Genomic DNA, 12001 nt, shown 5'->3' with positions numbered 1-12001 from the left:
AAGACCTTATAATGTGGTGCAGGTTATTATGCAGCAACTTTAGGTTATTTTCTTGTGTGTGTGTGTGTGTGTGTGTGTGTGTGTGTGTGTGTGTTGTTACAGTTTTTCCTCAAATCCTTGGTAAAGTATTGCTAATTTTATATCTTAAGTTGTTTTGTGGGAAGTTAGGAGGCATATATCAATTTTTCAAGCGTTGGAGGAAGCAGTGCACCATCTCATCACACACAGTGTTTGTACTCCCCCCCCCCACCCTCATGGTGCATGTGATGCATGTAAGGGACACAACAGTCACTAATGAAGCACAGCTCTGAGCAGCAAGGTGGCAACATCTCAGTTTCTGTGTTGCATGGTCAATATTGTGATGGCAGAAGTCAACATCAGTGGCCTTCTTCTGACAATTCAGACATAGGTGGAGTGCCCATTAATGGGGGCCAAGCTCCAGAAGTTTTGTTGCTGGAAATGTTAACATAATGGGTCAGGTTTAATTTTTTTTTTACAAAAGGAAGAAAGTATATTTTCTTTTTTTTTAATTTTTTTAATGTTTTATTTATTTTTGATACAGAGAGAGACAGAGCATGAGAGGGGGAGGGGCAGAGAGAGAAGGAGACACAGGACTGGAAGCAGCTCCAGGCTCTGAGCTAGCTGTCAGCACAGAGCCCGACACGGGGCTCGAACCCACGAACGTGAGATCTGACCTGAGCCGAAGTCGGAGGCTTAACCGACTGAGCCACCCAGGCGCTCCAAAAGTATATTTTCAATATATAGCCTGGGATGAACTAGAACTGTGAGCTTTGCTAATGTAATAGCTACATGTATTGCCATGAATTTACATACTATAAGCAGATATTTCTGTTCACATTTAGTGAGCTCTTTCACAGGTCAAAGACTGTGATATAAGTTACTTTTATTGACTAGATCCCCTGACATACAGATGGAAACTGAGGCCTAAACTATACTTGCAATTTTTAGCTCTTTCTTAGCTTTGTCAGTTTTATCTAGTTTCTACTTTTGCTTATTTATTCTTTGCATAGGGAGAGAATTCATGAGAGAGAAGAATTCAGTCATTTCAAAACATAGATATGCAAGATTTGAATGAATTTCTTTAATAGAACAAAAGTCTAAAAATAGGCATATTAAAAAAAAATAGGCATAGCTTTTAAAAAGGAATTCAGATGAACACATGTCCTGTAGAAAAACACATTCATCTGAAAAGAGAGAGCAGGTGTTTGGGGAGAGGTTTTATGTTTCAATCACTTGAAATCGAATTAAAGCACTTTCTCTGGTTACACATTAGTTTCCAGCTTCCGCTCTTTACAAATAGCAGCTCACTCCCTCTATCATAGTGAGAGAGGAAATGGAAGCAAAGAGGTTAACTTGCTTTTCCAATGCCATGGAGACAGGAAGGTAGGCAAATTCCCAATATCTCCTGAGTTATTTTAATTACCTGTGCTTCCATATGTTTATTAGGTTCAGTAAGATGGGAGAAATACTGCAGTTTACAAATTTTTCAATTGTACTTTTAACTGGTATGTCAAGTCAGTGTGCAATAAAAGATTATTTCCAAACTGCAATGTTCAAAGAAAGGGTTTTCATTCTCTTTTTCTCTCTAGCCTATCTACAAGCATGAGGTGATATATATGCTAGCAGTGACTTATTACAGTTTTAGAGATCACTGATTTTCCATTAAATCATACTGAGAATTCTTTCTTTCCCTGAATACTACCTCAGGCAGGAAAAGGCAAGGAAATTTTTATTATACTGGTTGAGTATTTTGGACTTATGTCCTAGTATTTGGTGCAGTTGACTTGCATAAACACAGTACTAGATATGGGCATGGTAGGAACATAGATAAACACTGCAGAATATACCAAAATAAGTTATTTACACAAAGACTAAGCACCGTATCATCCTCCAGTGCAAATTCAGAGTGGCTTAGTTCTTCCCGCAGGTAACTCAAATGTCATTTTCCTTAAGGTCCTCTTAGTGTTACCACAAATATATGAAGAAATAACACTGCATCCAGTCCAAAGAGAAATGTACCTGTTGCTGACACATCTATGTGTAATCTTATAGAATTTATGTAGTTGTGCTACTTATATGTCAATATCTACTATTTTAACTTTCTGTTGTATATATCCCGAATTTTTCTTGGATATATCGACAGGTAAGTAGTATTATATTGGACACATACACACACACACACACATACACACACACACACACACACACACACACACATTCTGTACAAACAGCATATATACCAGATTTCTTTGGTTAAAAGTTAATTTTCATTTGATTTTAAATTATTCAGTATAAATTCAAATATTCATTTAAAGCAGATATTTAGGAAAATATTTTATATATAATGTAATATTAGTGGGTATTTCAAATGAGCAAATGTAAGGAATAAATTTTGCTTTCTTAAAATAGCAAAATTAATCTTTTTATAGACCTTTTATAGCTATGCTTAAGCAAAAATAAAAATACAAGTGGTCAAAGAAGGAAATTTTTCATATTTTTGAAAGGCATACAGCTAACAATGAATCTGTTTATGTTTGATATAAACTAGGTTAAAATTGTGAATTTTAGATGTGCAAATCAGTGATGAAATAATAACATAGAGAACTCAAGAGTATTTTTAAAGATGATCTTCAAAGAAGGGCTTACACAAATATGGAAAGAATGTTGGGATATACTTTAGTAAAATACGTTATTTTGAAAGAGAAAATAAAACAAGTAATGCAGTAATCTGCTTCTTGAAATTGTAATAAAAATTCTTTCTCATTTTATGCAATAATTAGAGAAAACAGAGGTAAACATTTTAACATGGTAAAATAAATTTACATGTATCTACCATACAATATCACAGTTAAGATTCTCCTACATCACCATTTACACTAATAGCTTTTTAAACTTATTTGTTCAAATTCAAGTTAGTTAATATACCATGTGCTATTGATTTCAGGAGCAGAACCTAGCGATTCAACACTTACATACAACACCCAGTGCACATCCCTACAAGTGCCCTCCTTAATGCCCATCACCCATTTAGTCCATCCCCACAGTCCTCTTCCCTCCAGCAATCCTGTTTGTCCTCTGTATTTAAGAGTCTCCTATGGCTTGCCTCTCTTTGTTTTTATCTTATTTTTCCTTCCCTTCCCCTATGTTCATCAGTTTTGCTTCTTAAAGTCCAATTATGAATGAAATCATATGATAGTTTTCTTTCTCTGACTTACTTTGCTTAACGTAAAATATCCTAGGTCCATCAGTTTTTGCAAATGACAATATTTCATTCTTTTTGATCATCAAGTAGTATTCCATTGTATAATTATATAAACTTGTTTATTCATTCATTAGTCAGTGGACATTTGGGCTCTTTCCATAATTTGGTTATTGTTGATAGTGCTACTATAAACATCGGGGTGCATATGCCCCTTAAAATCAGTATTTTTATCCTTTGGATGAATACTTGGTAGTGTAATTGCTGGGTCATAAGTTAATTCCATATTTAATTTTTTGAGGAAGCTCCATACTCTTTTCCAGAATGGCTGCATCAGTCTTCATTTCCACCAACAGTGCAAAAGAGTTCCTCTTTCTCTGCATCCTCACCAACATCTGTTGTTCCTGAGTTGTTGATTTTAGCCATTCTAACAGGTGTGATGTAGAATCTCATCGTGGTTTTTATTTGTATTTCTCTGATGATGAGTAATGTTGAGCATCTTTCATGTGTCCGTTAGCCTTCTGGATGCCATTGAGAAAGTGTCTATTCAGTCTTCTGCCCATTTTTTAACTGGATTAGTCGTTTGTTGGCTGTTAAGTTTGATAAGTTCTTTGTAGATTTTGGATACTAGCTCTTTATTTGATATGTCATTTGCAAATACTTCTCCTATTCTGTTGCTTGCCTTTTATATTTGTTGATTGTTGCCCTCACTTTGCATACATTTTATCTTGATGATGTCCCAATAATTCATTTTTGTTTTTATTTCCCTTGCCTCTGGAGAAATATCTAGTAAGACTTTGCTGTGGCCAAATTCAAAGAGGTTGCTGCCTGTGGTCTTCTCTAGGATTTCAATGGTTTCCTGTCCCACATTTAGGTCTTTCATTCATTTTGGATTTATTTTTGTGTATGCTGTAAGAAAGTGGTGCAATTTCATTCCTCTACATGTCATTGTCCAGTTTCCCATTTCCTGAAGAGACTGTTATTTCTCCATTGGATACTCTTTCATGCTTTGTTGATGATTAGTTGGCCATATATATGTGGGTCCATTTTCAGGTTCTCTGTTCTGTTCTATTTATTTATGTTATTGTACTATACTGTCTTGACGATTACAGCTTTGTAAAACAGTTTGATGTCCAGCATTGGAATGCCTCCAGATCTGGTTTTCTTTTTCAACATTACCTCAGCTATCTGGGGTGTTTTCTGGTTCCATAAAATTCTTTGGATTATTTGTTCTAGTTCTGTGAAGAAGGCTGGTGGTATTTTGATAGGGATTGCATTGAATGTGTAGACTGCTTTGGGTGGTATTGACTTCTTAATGATATTTGTTCTTCTGATTCATGAGCATGGAATGTTTTTTTAATTTCTTTGTGTCTTCTTCAATTTCTTTTATAAGCTTTCTACAGTTCTCAGCATTGTACCTTTTAATTTCTTTGGGTAGTTTTATTTCTATGAATCTTATGGGTTTGGGTGCAATTTGTAAATGAGATTGATTTCTTGATTTCCCTTTCTGATGCTTTGTTATTGGTGTATAGAAATGCAACCAATTTCTGTGCATTGATTTTATACCCTGTGATTTTGCTGAATTCACATATCAGTTCTAGCATTTTTGCTGGATTCTTTCTAGCAAAAGGTGAAGTCTTTCAGGTTTTTCATGTAGAGTATCATGTCATTTGTGGAGTGAAAATGTGAGTTCTTCTTTGCCAGTTTAGATGGCTTTTTGTTGTTGTTGTTGTTGTTGTCTGATTGCTGAGGTTAGGACTTCCAGTACTACGTTGAACAACAATGGTGAGAGTGGCCATCCCTGTCATGTTCCTGACCTTAGGAGGAAAGTTCCGTTTTTCCCCATTGAGGATGATAAAGCAAATGAGAATGAAAATACAACAGTTCAAATCCTTTGGGATGCAACAAAGGCAGTCTTAAGAGGAAAGTACATTACAGTTTTCAGGCTTATCTCAAAAAACAAGAAATACCCCGAATATTATGCCAAAAGGAGCTAGAAAAGGAGCAGCAAATAAAGCCTAAATCCATCAGAAGGTAAATTGTAAAGATTAGAGCAGAAATTAACCATATAGAAAAAAAAGAACAGATCGGTGAAACTAAAAGATCCTTTTTTGAAAAAAAAAAATAAAATTGATAAAGCCTAGCCAGACTTATCAAATGAAAAAAATAGAGGGCCAAAATAGATAAAATTATGAATGAAAGAGGAGAGATCACAACCAATGCCACAGGAATACAATTATAGAGAATATTGTGAACAATTTTAAGCTAACAAACTGAGAAATCCTGAAGAAGTGGACAAACCCTTAGACACTCACACATTACAAAAACTTAAACAGAAAGAAATAGAAATTTTGAACCCATCCATAACCAGCAAAGAATTTGAACTGGTTATCTAAAATCTCCCATAGGTCTGACTTCACTCAGGTCATGATCTTGTAGTCCGTGAGCTTGAGTCCCACATAGGGGTCTATGCTGACAGCTCAGAGTATGGAGCCTGCTTTGTATTCTGTGTCTCCCACTTCTCTGCCCCTTCCCTGCTCTCACTCTATCTCTCAAAAATAAACATTAAAAAAATCTCCCAACAAGAGGGCCCAGAGCCAGATGGCTTCCTGGGGGAATTCAACCAGCCATTTGAAGAAGAGTTAATACCAGGGCACCTGGGTGGATTAGTTGGTTCAGCATCCGACTTCAGATCAGGTTATGATCTCACGGTTCATGAGTTCAAGCCCAATGTCAGGCTCTGTGACGACAGCTCAGAGCCTGGATGTGCTTTGAATTCTGTGTCTCCCTCTGAATGCACTTCTTCCCCACTAATACTCTCTCTCACTCAAAAATAAATAAATATTAAAAGTCTTTTTAAAAATAAAGAAGAGTTAGTATCTATTTTTCTCAAACTGTTCCAAAAATAGAAATGGAAGGAAAGATTCCAAACTCATTCTATGAAGTCACCATTATCTTGATATGAAAACCAGACAAAGACCTCCAACTTACAAAAAGGAGAAGTGCAGGTCAATATCCCTGAGGAATATGGATGCAAAAATTCTCAACAAGATACTAGCAGATCAAATTCAATAGTACCTTAAAAGAATTATTCACATGATCAAGTGGGATTTATTCCTGGGCCACCATTCTGGTTCAATATTCACAACTCCATCAATGTGATAAACCACATTAATAAAAGAAAGGATAAGAACCATATGGTCCTTTCAGCAAATGCAGAAAAAACATTTGACAAAATATAGCATCCTTTCTTACTGAAAACCCTCAAGGAAGTAGGGATAGAAGAAACATTCACCAACATCAGGAAGGCCATATACATTAACATTTTATGCATGTGTTCATTCACCTTTCCTTATTTCATTGGTCCTACAAATATGCATTGATACTTTACTGTGTATTAGAGTCTGTTTTGAGTTTTAAAAGTACTTCCTCATGTATTTTGCATTCTGTTTGGGGAGAAATGTTATACTAAGTGCTGTGAAGAATATGAAAGCCAGTGATAGGTTAGAGACTGAGTGGGCAGATCCATTAGCCAAAAGGGTCTGTGACTTCTGTCTCAGGAATTGAAATTTAAGCAAACACCTGGGTAATGAGCAGATGCTGAAGAGTGGAGCATCTTATAAGTGAAGATGCTTACAGATGAGATTTTAGATTATGTCAACACCAGTTCAGGTAGCATTTTCAGATAATAAATAACTGAAAGGTGAATAAAATGCCCACTGGTAATTTCATATTGTGATAAGATCTCTGTCCAATGGAACACTAAAACAACAAAATTATCAATATTAGAAACAAACTAAGAAATAAGAAAATGTAGCAGAGTTCCCATACACATCAACTAGAATTGGAACAAATGGAGGAACAAGATCATTCTCTTTTAAGAAAGTATCCTCAGCTTTCCTTCTCAGAGGAAGAATGACTTGACACTCACTTTGCTGGAGTTAGCTTCTTCACTTTCATGAGAGGACACAGGCTAGACTATTCTCCCAGAGAATTTGTAAAGTATATAAATTCCCTGTGATAAACAACATAAAACCAGACCAAAGATCGTGATTTCACCATGTTTGATGTTAACTTTTGTTAAAGGTCAGGCTGAAAGAATTGATGTATTTATAAGGCAAGCTGCAATTTACAATTGAACTACTTCATATCTTCTTGTTATTTTCTCAATTCAAGCCAAATGGCTAGAAAGTTAGGAACTTTGGTCACTTTATTTTCCCCCTCACCCCAAATGGGGACAGTAAACCTATATTATATATACTTAACACCATCGCATTGACCAATATTGAAGATGACTGTAAAAAGGAAATATAACAAACAACAGTATATACAATCTCTTATTCTGTTTATTGAGTGAAAATTGCTGCCAACACTTTTCACATCATCAATTTTTCTTCCATTATGAGATGTACATCTGAAATTTCTTCCTTAGCAAAAGCCCAGAAAATGACTCTTTTTGTCTGTGAAATCATTATGGGTGGATGTGATGGATGAAGTAAATCATAGCTGAAAGTTTATCTATTTTGTTTAATATAGATTTGCAGTTCAAGTTTAATCCTGTAGAACTTTGGCTTAATATGTACAAACCTTATATTGATCCTCACCTTTGACCATGTTTTTTCTCTGTACTTTTTCCTGACTCTGACTTTTATCAAATAGGGTGTTTTTTATTTTTTTGCAAAATTGCTTTATTTCTTTCAAGATCACTCACATCTTGAGTGAAGTCAAGTAGTTTTCTTAAGACAGAAAACTACTACAAATGTCCTTTCATTTTTCTTGCATAGATAAGAATGTGTGAATAAAACACTTCTTGGGAAAATGCACATAAATATTATGAAGATAATATTTCTAGTACTAAAACTACTTTTGAAGAACCTGAATATTGTGTAGAATCCTAGTTTTGCTTTGTGGAGAAGGACCTGAAATATTTATACTCATGCTGTCTCCAGTTAGCTCAGAAATGGACATTCTTAATACTATTTCTATAGAAAGAGGAGATAATATTTCCTCCTTTTGCAAATGTTCACTGTCTATTTACTACCAGTTTGATGGAAAAATATGTAATTCTTGTAACAGGAACAGTAAGCGTCGGACTATGACCATTGCATTTTGCTCATGACCATTTTGCAGAGCGCTCAGTCTGCATCAACATTCAGTAGAGCACCGCAGCGCTTGGCTGCTCCTCATACCGAAAGTCCTAACCAATGAAATCATGAGATGACTAGTACAATTCCCAATTCCTGCATTCTTAACTATTCTCAGACACTGAATCATAACACTTAATAAGTTAGAAATGCTGAATTATATGTATTAACATATTTAAAATCTTAGAGCACAATGATGAAGAAATGTTGACCCAGGTGGTTTTGACTGCTAATTCCTATAGTTTCAGTGATAAGTCCAGATTAACTTCCTTAATTTTGGTTGAAGCCACTCTTAGACAAATTTTATTCATTAATGGCTTTAATTCAATTCTACTAGGAAGCCCAATAATATTTGTTTTGAAATCTCAATCAAATTATTCTAAAACTTATCAGGAAAATAAGTAGACAAGACTAGCAAAAAGAATTCTACTATAGAAGGGCAATGAGAGGGCACTAGCCATCCCAGACCTAATTTTAACAGAATAAAAATTGACATAAAATTAGAGGAAGAGAGCAATGAAACAGAATTGACACTAGGAAACAAGACCAATTACATATCTGACTATTTTATGAGAAAAAAAAGCACAAATCAAGGCAGAAGGGAATTTATATTAAATAGTGTTGAGATAATTGGCTAACTACTTGGAAAAATAATACAAGCAGAGCCCTATCTTATAGCACATAGCAAAGTATTAATAATGAATAAAAATGGAATTACTTTAGTTAGATTAATTTTTATTCAAACAATGGAGGATATTATTAAGCAGAAGGTGGACACATTTTAACTTTATAAAAATTTAAAACTTACATATACATATATAAAGTAGAAACCAAAATGCATCTATCAAAAATGAGGAATACATTTACTTATATATATATTTTATTAAATAAAGGACATGCACACAGCAATAAGATGCAAATGCTATGACTTTGATTAAAAAGCAAAGGCAATGATGGGGTGCCTGGGTGTCTCAGTCAGTTAAGTGTCTGGCTTGGGCTCAGGTCATGAGCTCATGGTTCGTGAGTTCGGCCTGCATGGGGCTCTGTGCTGTCAGCTCAGAGCCTGGAGCCTATTTTGGATTCTGTGTCTCCCTCTCTCTCTGACCTTCCCCTGCTCATGCTGTCTCTCTCTGTTTCAAAAATTAACTGATAATTCCATAGGCATAGGTGCAACAGGTGGATATAAAATTTAGGGGGAAAAATACCTAGGTTGGTAGGTATTTGTACGACCTTATTTTGAGAGTGGCATATAAATATATCATTTTAAGTGTTATTTATTAATTTTGAGAGAGAGAGAACACAAGCAGGGGAAGAACAGAGAGAGAGAGGACTCCAAGCAGATTCCACACTGTCAGCACAGAACCTGATGTGGGCTCAAAGGCACAAACTGCAAGATCATGACCTGAGCAGAAGTCAAAAGTTGGATGCTTTAACCAGCTGAGCCACCCAGGTGCTCCCATAGATTTACCTTTTTATAAAGCAGTTTGTCAACATAAATCCACGTATCAAGTCATTTTAAAATGTTTCTGTGCCTATCCAATAAATTTTACAGCTGTTTATTCTAGAAATAATTATTAATTGGGAGCATTGATAAACACAAAAATCTTAAATTTTTTTAACATTTATTCATTTTTTGAGAGAGAATATGAGTGGAGGAGGGGCAGAGAGAGAGGGAGATTTAGACTCAGAAGCGGGTTCCAGGTCTAAGCTGTCAGCACAGAGTCCGACACAGGGCTTGAACCCACCAGCGGGGAGATCATGACCTGAGCCGAAGTTGGATGCTTAACCGACTGAGCCACCTAGGCGCCTGGATACACACAAAAATCTTAAATGTAATGTTTTTATAAAGCAGAATTTGGGACTAGCTTACATTTCCAAACATAGGGGAAAGCTTTGTATATGGTGATGAATCTACTTAATAAAATTTTATGCAGCCATTGAATATGTTTATTGCAATTAGGTGACTTTATGGAGTGCACCAAGAAAATGCCTATGAGTTGAAGACATTAGGAGTAAATAGCAGAACTAAAATCATATATAATAGTTCAATAGTTTGAATATCACTATGAAAAGACAACTTGAAAGGACTACATATGTCAGGAAGAGTAGACATGACTGAATATTTATACTTCAGATAGAATAATTTTGAACATATATGTTTATCTTTTAACTAATATTATAATGAAAAAGTCACTTTAAAAAGAATACATTATATATAATCTATAGCATTTGTACATTACCTCTGAATATTTTCTAAAGCAATAATGTATTTTTCAGAATGTCACCTCCAGTTACTGCTAAAATGTTTGCTATTCAGTTATAGGTATCTGTGGTTTTATTCCATACAAGACATGTTTTTAATACTTTGAAATGTACCAAGCTATTCTGCACATATTATTATAAAGATAATGTGCCACAGCAATCAGGAGCACCAATTAGCGTCAATTATAACCTATCTTATCTGTCACCCTGCATTCTTATGAAAATAGCTACAGAACTTTGCTTCTTTATATGCCCTGGTATTGAGGGATTTCGTTATTTGAGTTTGAACCTAGTCATTCAGTGAACATAAAGGTTAAATGAGGGCTTCACAAATTAAGACTTACAACAGATCATGATGTTTTCTAAAATTCCTTTTACTGCTAACTTTTCAATTTGTGACATTGAAAAGTATATATGTGATATTACATTTATAAGCACCTGTAGAGGTTTATAATGCACCAGCTCTAATGGAAAGTATAATTTAGTGGGGGTTTTTTTGATGCTGTTCTTTTAAGAGAATTTCTATAAAGAGTATTCTGACTGTGTTTATATAGTTTTCTATAATGTGTTCTCAATTGAACTGATGCTACTTGAGGGAGAAAATGGACAAAGTCACTTTTCAATGCAAAGACACCATCTTTTATAAGATTTTTAACTTTTTTTTTTAAAATAGGAAAGCGATAGTAATTTACTTTGAATTATTACATAATATTGGTCTATTCTTTTGCTTTGTTGAAACATTATTTTTTAATTCTTTTACTTTTGACATTATGGATAAATGAGTGAATACTGTAGGTATGGACATATTTAAAAGAGATACAACTAATTTCTTCAGGCCAAAAAAAAATAAAATTGGACATATAAAATAAATCTAACTAAATAGCAATGACACCACCATCTGTGTATCCAGTATTATAGTCTCTCACACTGTGGAAAACCATTTGCTGTGTGTGTGTGTGTGTGTGTGTGTGTGTGTGTGTGTGTGTGTGTGAGTGAGAGAGAGAGAGAGAGAGAGAGAGAGAGAGAGTGACCAAGCCTCTTGGACATGATTTTCTTTCTATTTCCATCACATTTGGCAATGCTGATATTTCCTATTTCCCAAAACTTCTTTTTCTCCAATTATTGGAAAATTTCTTCTGCCTGCCCAACATGCATCCTCTGAGATTCAGGGCACTCTGGCTGAAACACAGAGCAAGGCCGGAGTCAGTTTCCTGAGAGCCATAAGCAAATCTGTGAGAATCAGTAGAAACAGCACAATATGGAGTCAGGCTCACAGAGCTGACAGGTGTGAAAATTACTGAGCTCTTACCTTCCTGTCTCATCTAAGATGTGGAGAAGAGGGAGGAAAAAAGAGAGAGAGAGAAAGAAATACTTG

Source organism: Suricata suricatta, chromosome 2 (genome assembly GCF_006229205.1).
Source record: "Suricata suricatta isolate VVHF042 chromosome 2, meerkat_22Aug2017_6uvM2_HiC, whole genome shotgun sequence".
Classification (NCBI taxonomy): Eukaryota; Metazoa; Chordata; class Mammalia; order Carnivora; family Herpestidae; genus Suricata; species Suricata suricatta.
This window is presented reverse-complemented; position numbering follows the sequence as displayed.